The sequence below is a fragment of the Equus caballus genome, chromosome 27, assembly GCF_041296265.1.
Source record: "Equus caballus isolate H_3958 breed thoroughbred chromosome 27, TB-T2T, whole genome shotgun sequence".
NCBI lineage: Eukaryota > Metazoa > Chordata > Mammalia > Perissodactyla > Equidae > Equus > Equus caballus.
In genome coordinates this window covers 21,984,621-22,000,857 of record NC_091710.1, presented here as the reverse complement: position 1 = coordinate 22,000,857, position 16,237 = coordinate 21,984,621, and the positions used below count along the sequence as shown (strand labels likewise).

At 48.7% G+C, this 16,237-nt stretch overlaps 1 protein-coding gene across 3 annotated transcripts in view; it reads right to left on the bottom strand.

Annotated features, from left to right (window-relative positions):
* The window catches only part of ZMAT4 (zinc finger matrin-type 4), a 321,138-nt gene extending 309,222 nt beyond the window's left edge, over positions 1–11,916 (bottom strand). The window contains exon 1 of one of the 3 annotated variants that reach the window (XM_001490204.5): positions 11,572–11,916. The gene's annotated coding sequence lies outside the window, so the exon portion shown is untranslated. Of the gene's footprint in view, positions 1–6,727; positions 6,813–11,571 lie in introns of those variants that run through there. The other 2 variants (XM_070253545.1, XM_070253544.1) reach the window with 2 other exon arrangements.
* Between the last annotated feature and the right edge of the window lie 4,321 nt (positions 11,917–16,237).

The window sequence follows — 16,237 nt, the reverse complement described above, 5'->3', positions numbered from 1 at the left end:
ATTGAACATAGCCACACTCCTTCATTTGTATGTTGTCTAGGGCTGCTTTTGTGCTACAACAGCAAGGCTGAGTCACTGCAGCAATGACTGTATGGCCCACAAAGTCTAAAATACTTAGTATCTGGCTCTTTAGGGAAAAAGTTTGCCAAATCTTACCCAAGATGTATAAATATTGGAGTTCCCAGAACTGTGCCTTGATACCTCCTCTCTATCTGCACTCACTCTCTAGATGGTCTCCTCTGGTCCCATACCTTAAATACTATCAATACACTGACAACTCCCAAGATTTTTCTCTGGCATAGACCTCCTCTCTGAACTCCAGACCCATAACCCAACTGACTAGTGGACATTTCATTTAGATGTCTAACAGCTCAAAACAAACTCCTCATTTCCTGTTCTCCCTCAATTTGCTCCTTCCACAAACTTTTCCATTTCATAGCAAAAGCCTTGGAAGTCATCCATGAATGCTCTTTTTCTCTCAAACCCCACCTTCAACCCATTGGCAAACCCCATTGGTTCCACCTTCAAAATATACCCAGAATCTGACCACTCCACACTCCTCCACTGCTACAAACCGAATCCAAGCCACCCCATCTCTCGCCAGGATCAGTGCCTCCTAAGCTGGCTCCTGCTTCCACCTGGCCCTCCCACAGCGTGCTCTCCACGCGCACTGCAGCCAGAGTGATCTGTGTAAATCATAGACTATGCTGCTCCTTTGCTCAGAACTTCCCAGTGGTCTGAGGACCTCACGCTGGCCTCACTGCTGCACTCAACACCTCCAGTGCCTCCAGCTCCGGGCTTCTCCTGGGCAGACTGCTCTTCCCCGAAACATCCACGTGGACCAGCCTCCAGTGCCCTCAGCCTCCGCTCCAGTGTGACTTCATTACTGAGGCCCCCCCTGGACGCACCCTCCCCACACACCCCTGACCCCTTGCTCTGCTTCATTTCTCCCCATTTCACGCATCGCCCTCCTACATATTTACAGATGTGTTCACCATCTGCCTCCCCCCACTAGATTATAAGTTCTGAGAAGATGGAGACTGGGCCAGTGTTGTCCGTTCCTGTATTCTAAAAGCTTACGATTGTGATTGTTGAGTCTCAATATTTTGAGCAATGAATAAATGAACAAAAATTTCAGAAGCTCATGTTCCTATCAAGGAAACTAAAGGATGGGGAAGAGAAGCATGTCGTTTCCATCATGGAGAAATCAAAGAGCAGGGCGACAGCTCAAAGCTCTCACAACCCTGGAGTCAGCAGTCTCCCTCCCTCACTGACCTGTCCCAGAGAATAGACAAGCAAACAAGTCCCCAGTGACAAGGGGCTGCCTGCCAGCTGCCCGCATCTCTCTGCAGAGCCTCCTAGAAATCAGGAGTTGGTAGAATGGAGAAATGGAGAAGGGGCTGCCCTGGAGGCAGATGGAGCCTCATTCCCTCTCCCGCAGAGCCCTCACAGTCACCTGCTTGGACCCAGAAGAGGTGAGATGGACAGGGTGGCACAGCAGACAGCGCACCGGGCCCAGCAGTGGGACCCTGGTGAGTCCCAACCCCTCCATGCCTCAGTCCCCTCTCTGTAAAATGAGGGTGATAACCAAATGCCTAAAAATTTGAAACTAAAGGGTAGTTTCAGACTCTCTTTCCTTTCTTGTTTGTGTCTTATCACACATACAAGTCTACAGTTTAGAAAGAGTTTATGCTCAGGTTTGCTTGACATGCTGTAAGCTGCTCCCTCAATCCCAAAGATCCCTCTTGAGTTCCCACCCACTCCCCCCTCTGCTCCCATAGTTTTCATTTTTCTTTTTGTCTCATAACTTTTCCTTCCTCTTCCCACATTCTGAAAACCCTAAGTTCCAGGCAGGGGGGAGGGCTGGCAGACTAGGAACCACCCAGATCTCTTTCTGTCTTCCTGGAACCCTACAGGGCAACTTCATTTTCAGCAGGAACAAAACCAAGAGAGGCAGCGTGAGGGAGAGAATCCATATGACAACCCTCAACCCATTCCCTCCTCCCAATCTCCCCCTCCTCTCGCAGCCACATCGTCCCAGCTTATTGAACAGAAGGGGTTTCTGAGAACAGAGTAAAGCCTGGAATGGTGGGCACCCAAGGAACCCCAGCCTAGCAGCCCCTCAGCACCCCCACATCCCACAATGACTCTTGGCCTCCAGACTGCCACTCACACCAAGAATGTCCCTCCTCTGTCCAAATCACCCTCATCCTTGCGTGCTCAGGGTTCAGGACCTCTGCCTCCATGAGCTCCTGAGACCACTTGCCCCTCACTGACATCCACTTTTCTCAGCACCTACACCAGCCTCACGTTAGGACACAGGTAAATGCACCCTGTACCAGAAGTCACCTCCTGTGCTACTGTTCACTCTTCAAGGATCTGCCAGGGCCACACAGGGTGCTATGCCCCACCCTCCTTCGCCCAGGACATGAAGGCCAGCAAGGATTACGAGGTGGGGCGGTATTTACAGGCAGAAAATCTGGCTCGTTGCATGCTGGCTCTTCTGCCTACTGTCCCTACAAACCGAGACGGGTGGCTTCGCCTTCCCAAGTATCAATTTCCTCCTCTGCAAAATGGGCATGACACCTTCCCCACCCACCTCCAAGGCTTGTGTATACAAAACACCATACAAACGCACATTATTATTAAAATAAATAGAGCAGCCAACCAGCCACGTGGCTCAGCTCACACGGCTCCTCATCCTGCCCTACCTTCCACTAGGCCTAGCTACTTTTCCCAGTTAAGCCTAGGAAAGCCCCAAGGACATGCCCATCAGAGCTGCCACCTGCCCTGCTGAGGGAAGGCGCCCCAGAGCCCCTACGTGGCCCGGACTCACATCATGGAGCCAGTCAGCTGTGACTTCTACCCAGACCAGGACTCTCGGGCTGCCCAGGGTTTATGCCACAAAGGAAACCACAGCGGCAAGCAAACATGCTCCAAAAAGGCTGCAACGAATGAGAGACTCGGTCAGGAGGCAGAGGGAGAGGGGCCTCTGGAGAGCCTCCAGCACCCAAAGCCCCTCCCCTAAATGCGGCAGCTGTCAGTGCGTCCCTTTGGTCTCAAATAATAAGCGAATTAAGCAAAAGGCATGGCTTCTGGGAAGGAGGGGAAGGTGGCTCCACACCTTCCTGATGGAAATCTGCCAGCATCCTCAACAACCCTACTGGACAGCTGGCTCTGGACAGGGTGCGGGCTCTGATATCCAAGTTCCTTGGGAGCTAGTTCTGCCACGCACTGGCTCTGTGACTCTGGCCAAGTCACAGCCTCTCAGAGCCTCAACTTCTCCGCCTGTGAAGTCAGCAGATGTATGCGATGCATACAACACAGAGCCTGAAATGCTAAGGTAAGTCTGACCACTGTAGTGACAGGGCCCGGAGATGCGTGTGGAGGGTGAGAATGAGGTGGGGAGGAAGGGACGAGGATGCCACAGCCCATGGTCGCCATTCCCTGCACAGAGAGCCTCCACTTCAACCTCTGAAGCAAACATTTAGCCCTGACCAATGCGGGGGAGCACGTGCCGCGTTCCCCGTGCGCATTCATGTGATTCACCAAATGGCCTGAGGACGCCCAGCCATGTCATGCTTTGTAGCGAGCAACAGCGTGCCTGCCACATCGCTACGTGGTTAGTCACTGCTTGAACGTTGGTGGTTTGAGTAACTGATTTAAAGAGCATGTTTTTCCGAATTGTAACACAATATATTTACTGTAGGAATTTTGGGAAATACAGAAAAGTTTAACAAAATAAAAAATCATGTGTTTCCTAAAACCCGAAAATAAGCAGTGGTATCACTTAGATATATTGTATTCCATTCCGCTTTTCACAACTGTATACATCTGTTTTATTTTTTTACAAAATTGCATTTATACTCTATTTACTTTTAAACTTTTATTTACTTAATATACATTAGTAGCATTTTCCCATATTCTTATATATGATTCAATCTAATTTGAATAACTTCCTTGATTTCCATTTTGTAGATGAGCCATTTTAGATGTAATTCATCCTCCCATACAATGTTTTGTTATAATGAGTAATGCTGAAAGGAAGATCCTTGACTAGAACTACTTTGCACAGCTCTGATTATTTCCTTAGGATAAACTCCTAGAAGCGGAATTGCTTACTGGTTCAAAGGGTATATTTTTGAGAGACGTCTCCCCTATTTGCAAATTATCTTCCCACCAGTGAACTCAGAAAATGTCCATTTCCCAGCACTCTTAACAACACCAGATATTATCATTTTCAACTGGTAGTTGGATAATGGTGTCTTCCTTTTAATTTCATATTTTAATTATTAGTGAGGTTGGAGACTTTCCACATTTTTCTGGACATTTCTGTTTCTTTTCTCTGTGTGTGAACTATCTATTCACATCCTTTGCCTGCTTTTCTATCAGGGAACAGACTGATTTTTTAATACTCTGTGGAGAAGAGAATTAGTCCATGGCCTCCCTTGATGACCTGTCTCCATGTTTAACAATGCCCTCCATTAAGGCGTTAATGCTAATGTCTAACTCATAGCCTTTTCCTGTCTTGTCCCTTAAACCCATTTGCTCTCATCCTGTCTTCAGTGGGGGGCACTGCTCTCTCTTTAGTCTAACAGTGTGACCTTTCCTCGTCACCTGTCAGCTTCTCCTCCTGGGGATGAATAATTCCTCTTCATTTTTGCCTGATCTAGTGTAACTTACGAAGTCAGAGGATGGCCCTTTGATGCTGTCCCCTCCAGTGCTTCCATTGCATTGCCTTCCTTCAGGCCTCCTCATTTCTCACCTGGACGGCAGCAAATTACTTCAGAACCAGCCTCTCTACTCCAGGCTTACCCCTCCCAAACCTCACCCTCAGGCTCCATTGCACAGCTCATTTTTCCTAAATGCAAATGTGACTCTGTCTTTTCCTGCTTAAAACTCTTTCGTTCCTCAGTTTGGCCAGCTAATCCCTCCCTATGTGGGAGGACCCACAACCCTTCCTTTCTCCCACCCCCAAAATACAGCTTGTGTGCTCAGATGCAGCAACACCCAAGTAGTACTCATGGTGCCCTGACACCCTATGCTGGTTCATGCTTCTGAGTCCTGCAAAGGTGGCTGCCCTCCTTCCCACCCCTCCCTTATCCACCTGATGGGATCCTTTTTGTTTCTCAAGTCTCTATTAGCTGTTCCTCTCTCCATGAGGCCTCCTCCGACCAGGCCAAGTAAGGATAAGCACATGTGCTCTGCATCCAGAACATACTACTATCATCCTTACTACACCTTATTGTATTCTAGTGCAGTCCGTAGCACCAGAACTGAGGACAGAAACGCGAAGTCGGCTGAATGTCATTCTGAATGGAAAAGACATGGCCGGCAGGAGGGTTGGGACTGGGGCCACCCCGGGTTGGCCTGCCCATCTGGTGTATTTCTGGAGGGTCTCTCTGTGGGTCGTGGGCTCCTTCGTCTTCTATGGACAGGCTCCACATTCCTTGGATTTCGCATCCTTTCTCATGCTATCCCAACGCCTCTCTCCTCTTCATCTTCCCAAGCTCTCTCCATCTTACAAGCCTGGGAAGCCCAGGCCCTAGTGCCCACTGTGCCTCTCCTGCTGTGGCTCAGCCATTCCCTGGACAGACATCCCCTCGGCTGCCTCTGGAGCAGATGGTCTTTCCACGGAAGTTACGCAGGAGAAGGACCACACCTATCTTGTTTCTGGTAGACCCCCAGTGCCTGCCTCAGTGCTGGGCACAATGGCTCAGGATGCCTTTGTTAGCACAGAGACATGCCAGAAGGCTGCCTGTGTGGAAGGGTCGTGCCCTCCCCGCTGGGCACTTGCTGCTGACCCCTAGCTGGCCCAGCACAAACTGTGTTTTCTTCCTTTTCCTCAGTGACTACAAACATGTGCTTGCTAATTATGAATTTATTTTGTGGTGATCATTGCATCAATTCATCCTGCTTCCTACATGGCTCAAACCACCATAAGACAAAGCCCTCCACAGCCTCTGCCTCATTTTCAAGAGTGTGGGGCTCAATTTCATCCAGAGGCCGCAGGCTGGACGGCAACACCAGCTCCTCCCGGCCGCACCGTGAGCCAGCGTCTGGGCCCTGGGCTGGCCCGCCCCCGCAGCTGCAGTTACACCTCCCCGGGCCCCCCCAACGCCCCTCCCGTGGGGATCCCAGCACACCCAGGAGATGCGTCTGCCCAGAAATGAATCCAGTCTGGCTGGAAGGAATGTAGAATTTTAGCCCCCTCGTTGTAGAAGCTTCTCTCAGAAATGAGAATCTGAATGAAATTCTAAATTCTGTTTGGTTTTGTACAGGTGACCGATGAAGGGTCTTACCCCGAGCCTGTGCATGCTGTGGACTTCCTCTTTCATTTCTCCAATGAGCTGGATATCTAAAGTCTCTTACCTTTGTAAGATTCAGACGAAATAATCTTTTACTTTTTTCCTATCTCTTCCTGCTCCTCCTGGCTAGACCCTGTGCCCCGTTTCCATCCCAGTTTCTGGATTGCATTCCGCCACCCTTGCCAGGCACTGGCCCCTTCCCAGCCAGTGAGTGGGAACTAGAGAGTTTGCTGTATAAACCAGGGGAGCTGAAGTTGAGTCCACGACGTTAGTAACCATCACTCAATAAACACTGCTTAACTGCAGGTGTCTCTGTCTCTGCCATTTGGTTAGAGAGAAATTAGGAGCCCAGAAAAACCAACAGTCTATTCAATTTGTAAATAAGGAAAAAAACGAGCCACAAAGAAAACAACACTGACTTTCAAGACGGAGGACCTGGATTCTGGTCCCTGCTCTGCCATCAGGTCACTGTGTGACGACACCAAGGCCTGTTACCTCTCTGGGCCTCATTTGCCTTGTCTGGAAAGGAAGGAGTAGACATGATGAGAGATCCTCAAGCAGAAGACGGGACCTGCCAGTCAAGACAGAGCCCAGGAGGGCAGGGGGCTTGGCTGCACTCCTTTCCCACTCGTCCCAAGGACTTTAATTCTCAGCCACTTTGATAGCCTCAGAGCAAAGGTGAGGTTTCAGAGGAATAAAAAAGGACCCTCACCAGGAAAGGGCCAGGATCCCAAGACTAGGCAGCCCCTGCCTTTCGCCATCTCACAGCTCTCTGCCTCCTCCTCCAGCTGAATCTCCTGCCTATCCATTTCCTAAAGATCATCACAGGGGCTCCACAACCTTCCCTTTTTAACAACTCTTGCTGATGGAAAATTCTTCCTCATACCTAATCTAAGTCCATCTGCTGCAATTTCTGTCTATTTTCTCTCGTTCAATCCTTACTGGAGACGGAGAACAGCTGGTCGCAATCCTCCATATAACATCCCCTCCTAAACCAAAATCAGTTATTACATCACCCCTCAGCCTGTTTTTCTTCTGGTGTAACATCCACCATTCCTTCCGACCTGCCTTCATGGATTCCAGCCCTGAAAGCATCACTGAGCCCTGTGGCCGCACTGGAGGGTGCTCTGCAAGCTCCGCAGCCTTCTGAGCTGTATCACCCCTGCCGGATCTTGGACTCCGGCAGCAAAATCCAGAGAGAAGGTCAGAGCAAAAAGGGATCAATGAGAACATAGTCCAACCGCCTGGCTTTACGACCAGGGAACTGGAAGTCAGAAAGGGCAAGTAAATGCAGCGCACGAGGTCAGAGGGACCACGCTCCAGTGCTAGACCCCAAATATCGCCAGCACAACGCCCTGAGTGGCTGCAGCATGTCCTCGACGTGGGTAAGAGCAGGACCAGCCTTAACTAAAAAGCAAAGAGCCACAATTGCGAAGACATTCCCTATGCAAACTCGATCTCGACCCTTCCAATCCCACTAGCAGATATCTGAAACTCTGCCAGGAACAGCTTTGGTTTCCATGAAGAACTCAGAGACCTCTGTAATGGTGACACTCTCAACTGTTCCCACCTAAAGTGGATTTAGTCCTTTCCAACTCTTGCTAGAGAGATTTAGGGGTGAGAAGAAAACAAAGAACAAAGAAACTGGGATAATGACGGACAAATTTCACTGCTCGCTAAGGTTTCCGAGGTCAGTCTTGTGTGTGGAGGCTGAGGGTGGATGTGCCTCAGGACGGCAGAATGGTGAGGGCTGCGCCTGGTGGGAACCCCTGTGCTTCTAAGAGGCTCGTGCTCAGACGCATCTGCCTGCCTGCCTCACGCAGGGCGGCTGCACCACCCAGGTACCCTCGTGAGGTCTGCGCAACACGGAACCTGGCGTGAGGATGACCTCATTGCCCCCAAACGCCAACTCCTTGTGCTTCCCAGGATTCCTGACTGGCCCCCGGTTAACTGTCTCAGATGTGAGGTGAGTAGGGTGTCCTCAATTAAATCTCAACCTCTAGAGTGCCCTTAAGTGACAGGAAGAAAGAACCAGAAGGGAAGAAAGAAAGTGAGGCACATATCAGATTCAGGGACCTGCTTCGATGTGAAATATCTCCCTAACGGGGAGGGAAGAGGGGGCGTGTGAGTGTAAGGAAAAGTGAGTCAGGTGAAGTACTCACTAATAATTTCGGCTGCGACCTTCCCTAAATGAAGAAGGAAGCGGGGAAAGAGCGTGCTGAATACATTGCAGAGCTTAGATTTCAAAACAGCTTCACCCCGTCTTGAACAAACAGAAGCATCGTGCTCCAACCTCTTCACCTTTCAGGGGATGCTCCAGACCATTTCAGACCTCCAGACACACACACACATGCTCCCCCCAGGATAACCGGGGAGGTCACACATCCACCAAAGAAAAAGAAGACATTTCAACAGCAACACCTAACACAATAAACGTGCTTATTTGATTTCCCCAAAATCACAATTAAATTTTAAAATAGAAGACTAAAAGGCTCTTCTCTGATAAAAATGTTAATAGGCTTTCAAGCCTATTTCTGGGGACAGTTTTCTTTAACAGCAAAATCTGCACAAAATGACAAAATCAATGCAGATTGGCAGAGATTATTTCCTGATGTGTTTATGATGGGAAGGACAACAGGAAGGGGCACAGGTAAGTAAGGAAGGCCTGTCACCTGCCAGGGAAATCACCCCGGCTCGTGAAAGCAGAAAGAGGCAACCCCCTCACAGCGCAGTGGTTGAAAGAGAGAGATCCTAGTTGGCCAACTGGGAAGAGGAGAAAATGCCAGATCCATGGATGGTGCCTATCGAGGGTCCTGGCTAAAGCTACTGTGTTTGATGAAATGACAAGCAACAAATTTGATTTCCTGAGAACCGATCAGTCCCTCTATACACAAACAGGCACCGGGCTTCTCAAGGAACCAATCAGCCTAACACCAGCAATTAAATGATCCTAACTGGATCACATCACAGCCACAGCGGGGGGCTGGATCCTGGGTGTCATGCCCCATCGAAGGTGAAGTCACAATGATGGTGTTTTGCATTTCATCAGTTATTCTTCAGCTCCTATTATGCTTTTTTTAGTCTCAAGTTGTTATTTTAATGATCTCTGTTCCAAATGGGGAACTACAAGGAAGAGGAACGAGGAGGAGGGAGCGGGAGGAGAGGCAAGAGCTCCGCTGTGTCCCACTTGTACTTTCCAGCTTCCCTCGCCCCTCCCCCGCCCTGCCACTTCCCTCTCTCTGCATGAGTCACCATTCAGGAGCCTCTTTAAAAGCCTTACTTTTAATGTCCTCTATCATGATAGAAATCTAGCAGCTCAACATCTGTTGAAGAGACCCCCAGTTTTGCTACCTGCTCCTGGTTCTAGACACCCCTCGAATTCGAGAGCACTTTCTCGTTTTATTACTGCCTTCGTGAAGATCAAGGTGCCCTCATTCCAAAGCCCCCAGCTGCTGGGCGCCGCCTCTCCTGGGCTCCCTTGGGGGTCACACGCTCTAGACAGACCACAGAGGAGGAGGTCCGGGGCCTGATATGCTCAGCAGCCAATCAAAACCCGGTGTCCACTCCAGGCTCCTGAACACAAAGGTGGTAATTTGGGGGCTGCAAGTTTGTTTTCTCTGCTGTCAGACAACATGTGCAGAAGAGAAAGCTGACTGTGTCCTGACCAAAAAAAAAAAAGGAGGCAGCTGTTTTTTTAACCATTGTGAGTAGAGCTTCAACAATAACAGCTCCCACCCAAAATAGCTGCCTAAAGGAGAAGGAGGAGGACCTGCTGTGGCAGTTAGAGAAAATAAGAATTAAAAAGTGAAAGTGATTTGTGGAGCCAGAGAATGGAGGCTGTCACCTGCGCCTCGGCAGGAGGGCGTCAGCGGATCTAGGTGCCGCTGGAGCATGCCTCCCAGAACGTTCACTTCTTGCCAGGACTGGAAGAGAGCTCCTCAGCTTCAGGTCTAAGACAGATAGCAGCATGAGGAATTTCACCTGAATTCCCCAGAGCCTTAGGGACTTGGAAGATTGTCCCAGGCCTGGCAGCTGCAGAGCGTCCAGCAGGTCGGAGGACATACCTGGAAGTCACTCGAGTGTGGGGCACTCAACTAGGAGCTGTCTGCCTGAAAGCAGGAAGGAAGTTCAACACCAAGCACATCCCCTCTCCTCGATGGAGACCTGCTTCCTAGGAGGCCCACCTCTCCTGTGGACAGAAGCTCAGAAGCTCCCAAAAAAGAGTTTTCCTGAGCTCCAAACTTGGGTCTCAGAGCAAGTGAGGTCCTAGAGGTCCCACAATTGAGAATGCCGAAGGCTGCTACAAGGCTGAACCAGCTGCCTGCCGTGGCGAGCTTTTTACTTGAAGAGCAGGCATCACAAGCAGTGTGGCTGGTGGCTCCAGCACCCTCCTGGTGACAGACTCACCTGAGCGCATGGGCAGACCCAGCCCTGAGGGTCTGCCTCTCCCACCAGCCTCCACCTCCCAGAGCTGCTGGCTTCTCAGCGCTGGACAGCCCTTCTCTGGTAGGGGGGTAACCTTCACACGGGATAAACTGTAGGTCTGTCCCCTTTATTTCAGTACGCACCAAGCCTGGAAAGTCTTCCAGAGTTTTCGGGAGCTAATCAATTGAGTTCTTTTCCTCTGAGAACTGTTTTGTTGGTTTCTCATCAAGTTGTGTGACATGCAGATGTCCATCAGGTCAAGCAGGGCAGTCACCCACACCCCAGGACATTTCTCCTTCCAACAAATAAAATGGACTGAGACAGTGTGGGCAAGGGGTAGGAGGGAGAAGGAGACAGAAGTTCGAGGAAGGACTCAAGTTAAAGGTCACAGTAGTTGGAGGAAGGCAGGTTAAGGTGATGAAAAGGGGGCAGATTCTACAGCGGAAATCCCAGCCAACCAATCCCGCTGCTCAGAATCAGCCTCCCCACGGTGGGTCCGCCAGGCAACAGCACATCCGGGGGTCCAACTCCTTTCACCCAACAACCTGAATCTACACCCCAACCCTGCAGGCACCCTAGCCCAAGACCAGACCTATTTCCACAGACCTTAGCGCAGCTAATTGACAGAGTAGTAAACAAACCCAGTTCCACACAGCGCAGAAGTTTTCCAAATTGTCAGCTCGTTTTCCTCCCAACAAAAGACGGTGATTTCCCACCTTTGCCACATTTCGTTCCCTAAACTTTTCTTTCTGCAATCCCTCTACATATGCTAAACCGCAAGCCACTGAGAATGGAACAGCAAGAGCAGCACCCCCCGGGACGCAGGCAGGAGTAGTACCTTTTCCGCGGAGCAGAGGGGCTGGTGCCCGGAGGCTCGCGGCTCTGCCGAGCCGTGGAAGGATGCTGTCGGGACCGAGCACGCTGAGGATTACGCGTTCCTGTCTCTGCGGCCAGACCTTTCAGCAGCTCCGACCAACTGTGCTAGCGAGGCACTTAGCAATTATCTGCTGGCGCCGACGCCCCGCCCTCTGCTCTTGCGATTGGCTCTCCAGTCCCGGGCAGGACTGCATTGGTTTCAGCCGACCTCACTCATTGCCTTGGCTCCTACTATTATCTAAGCCATCAAAGGAAATAATTCCATATTTCATTGACAACCTGTAAGGCTCTCCTCCGGCCCGGTGTGGGGGCAGGACTGGAAGTCTAGTGGAGGGAGGAGGGGAGAGTAGAACAAGTGGGGGGGGGGGGGGGGTGAGGGAGAGTGCGAGAAGAGATGGTGGGGAGAGAGAGAGGGAGATGGAGCTATCAAGCAATCAGATTCTTGCTCCAGCATTTTAACTTCCACAAAACAGAGCCCATAGCAACAATTTCCTGGCCTTATTTTTCCCCCAACTGGTAAATGTTTCTGAGGGCAGAGAGAAATATAACGGCGGGGTTTCTGCCAGTGTCAGACAGACTCTGGGAGGCAGAGCAAGGTAAGGGCTGAAGGAATATAGTGACGTTTTGGAGGGCACGTGAAGGTCATTTTAGATTGTGTGGGGGGACATGTTACGCACCTTCACTGGCGTTTATCCATCAGTTCTTTCTGTCATGGTCCACGTCAGCCGCCAACCTGAGAAGACAATTTCCCTTTGCACCCCTATTCAGAGTCCCAGAAGAGCTGTTCTTAAAGTCAATGAAAGTCTGGGACTCCTCACTGTGTACACGGGGAGGTCCAGAGAGACAGGCATTCCATAGCTAACAATTCTGCTCCAAGCCTCGCCTCCAACGCTCCATCAGTTTGCTTATTCTGACCGGGCTTCCGTTACTGCTTGCACTTACATCATCAGCCAAAGCAAGCAAGAGAGAAGGACCCCATCAAGGGGTGGGAACAGCTTAAATACTTTTTCTTGCTCAACAAGGAATTGTAAAGCACAAGTTTTGACCTCTTTATCCCCTTAATGTATTTTTTCACCATATGGAAAGGACATCGTTTGATAGTTGAATTTTTTATGAGGCAAAAAAAAGGATTTAAGGAGGGTCTTTTAAAGAAAGCACTTTGGATCTCAAGTTTCAGATTAGTTAGAAACTACCCCTTCACCTTTGCCCCCTGGGATCTGCACATCTCTGAGTCCAGGCTGTGGGTCCAGCTCTCCTCCCCCACGGCCTTGAACAACTGCAATCCTTATCACCATCTGCATCCTCAGAAGCCGATGTTCCCCCTGCCTTGTCCAGTGAGCTTCCGCTTCATGCCTACATGCCTGGCTTCCCTAAATGCATCGCAAGCTCTGAAAGGACAGAGCCAGGATCATATATATCTTTATAATTCCACAGACAGCACCTAGCACTCAATGAGTGGGCTGACTAATAAAACTCAATTCAAAACACAAAGTGTGCACGCTTCTGAGCCTCAGGGAATCATCGTTCTGCTGCGATTGCCCCTCTGGTGGGGCAGGGCTGGAAGGGGGCCCACACTGGAGTCAGGATGTAAAAATTCAGGACCAAACACTGTTACTGCTGAGGCTGGGAAGTCCCACCAAACTCTCAATGCCTCTGTTTTCTCTCTGGAAATGAGGCAGCTCTTCGCCCAATGCCTCCATCCTCCCTCTAGCACTTGAAGGAAATGAGAAGATGTGCGATGCGCATTTTATTCGTGAGGCAAATACCTCAAAAAATTAAGTCATTTCCATAACAGTTTCCCAAATATCAGCATGGCTAAAAGGAGAGTGACCGTATTTTAAGAAGCAAAAACTGGGACAAGGGATGTAGCAAAATATTTGTTTTCTATTTCATTCATTTGTCTAGATGAAATTCTTACAAAGGTTTGGTGATGAAATTAAACTTAGCTATTCATTTAAAATTGACACTGTCCCAGAAAAATCTGGCATGTTCAGTCATGGTGTAAAAACCATAAATAACACTTTTATGATTTCAGCAGTAAGGTTTCCACTTCCAAGAGAAAGGAGGCTTCAGCTTTGTGCCTTCCCACTGTCTGTTTGCCTCCCTCTAAAAAAGTAAGAGAAATAAACTAAATTATAAGAACTCTCTTGAGCACCTATCAAAGGTTCAGTCATCCTCAAAGGAAAAGGAAAATATTTCAAGTGATTTTCTAAAATGCTTTGTCTAAAACAGCATGTCCTTCCGTGTACTTTTTGCCTTTTGAAGATGAGAGGGAGAGCGCGCTGCAAACAGTTGTTTATGTCAGTGCCTTTTAAACTGCCTGGTGATAAAATATTCTCTTTGAGAGAAGGATGATCCCTTTGTGTCCCATAGATCAACTGCTTAATTCTGAGAGTGGGAGAATGCATATTAAGTATGCAGATTCCACTGGTACTTGCATTGGTATTAAATATCAGCGCCGTACAATTTAAATTCATTGGGGTATGAAATGGACCGAATTCCATTTTGCGGGCAGTACCCTGGCAAAGCAGTCCATTTTGATTTAACAGTGTCAGTGCATTAGCAGTCTGAAAGGCTTTTGGGGGTTCATGTTCCACTTTCAGTAATTAAGGAAAGAATGTGGGTTTCTTTATTAAAACACAAATTAAATAGGAGCGGCTGGAACTACCGTCTTTCTTGTGGGTGACCACGTGCTACAATAAATTAGCCTGCCCTACAGTAGGAGACCGGAGAAACCCTGTTTACTCTTCTGTTTATACCATTTTCTCAGTTATCATTTATTTATGCCAAATTCTGTTCCTAAAAAGGAGAAGAGGAGAATAAATATCGGCAATGCCAAGAAAGAATGAAATGTGTGAAAACAAGAGAAAAAAAATGAGTGACTTTCAACACTACATCTTTGCTAATTCCTTTGAGCCACACAATGCCATTTTAGTGAAAACACGGTATTAGCAGGATTTCTTAAAACCAGCATTGGGTGAATGAAAGGTTTTTCAGACAACTTCTCCCAGCACAGCTTCCTAAGTAGAGAAACTTGGAGGATCACACTCACGGCTTTCTGTTCTGGCTGATGGCTGTTGTGAAACTTTATGTATCCAATCCCCTTCCACTCCACCCACCCACTCCACCCCCCAAAGCAAACCTGTGGAGCCAGTGACATTTCCACTAAGTACAAGAGGGGATTGTGGTTGCCAGGAAGGTGTCAGTCACCATGAGCCATTCTTAATGATTTCATTAATTACTAATGAGTCTTCAGAAAGTTAGTATTAAAATAGACAGGGCTTCATGAGATTTGAAGACAGTAAGGAATATCTTACAATTTAAAATACTCTGCTAAATAAAAGCGGGTGATGCTGTTGGTTCAAATCATGATTATATTTATTAATGAGCCAGAGTTGTAAATAACCTGCGAGAGAGAGAAAGAGAAAGACAGAGACAGACAGACAGACAGAGATTTGCAAGACTAAATTGCCCACCTGAATTCTGTTTTGCCTCAGTTAAATTCTTCATAAGAAATGTGGAGCCGAGAGCCGCTGTTAACTATTGTCCAGCAAGGCACCAATTGACAGGAGAGGGAGAACTGAATTAAGAAGGTCGGCATGCCCTCCCTGACGCTGGCAGATCACATGTGGCATGAAGCACCTGTCCAGAATGCAGGTCTGCACAGTCGAATATGACTGTTGGACCCCCTGCCTGCCAGGAGCCATGTCCTAACTTAGAAGTCTTCCTGCAAGAGCCCATCGAACATGTACACAATACCTGCCACACATGATTTCCTCATTTGTAAATCAAGGTAATAATAACTATTTCTAGGGCTGTTGAAAGAATGACAGCAAATCAACCTACAAAGGACTACACAAATGTCTTACCCCTTGACAGGAAGCAACAGTGCTTTGGCATGGGCCACTGTGAATGTGACACGTAATCACTTTGCTCCACTGGTCCAAGATGTCAGATCAGCTCCTGGAGTGGGACCAGAAGATGCTCAGAGTGGCATAAACGATGCTTCAAGCACAGGGCACAGCTTCAGGCAATGAGGTTTCACTTCCTATTGCCTAAGGAAATTCTCAAACTATCCCATCAATATCCGCCACCTGGAGGAGAGGACCTGGGGATGTGAAGGTGTCATCCAAGTGACCTCCAACAAGCCCAAATTTCTTTAAATACGCATATTTTATTAATAAAGCCATGCCAGTTTTATATTCTACTCCAAAATATATCCATGTTTGTTTTAGCACACCAGTTAAAGAATAATTTACCCCCAAATATTTATGTGACACTGAATTTCCAGGAAGATGATCCATATTTATGAGTAGCTTCAGATTTGAGAAACATGGGCTTAAAGACTCTAGTCTGTCCTCTCTCTGGCTTCCGGTGTTAGGTGAAATCTGGCCCCATCTCGCCTGTCTAACCTCCCCCAGCTCCTCGTGTACCCTACTTCTGTCTTAGCCTCCTATGCGCATGCTCATTCTGGCCTCCCTACCTTCCGATGGCTGCTCCAGTTTTTCCCTCGCACCCTGCTTCTCCTAGAGAGAATGCAGCCATCCTGCAAGGCCCAGCCGAATCTCTCCTTCCCTCACTAGCCCTATCTGCCTGGCTGTTTCACTTTTACCCTACACCACACAAGT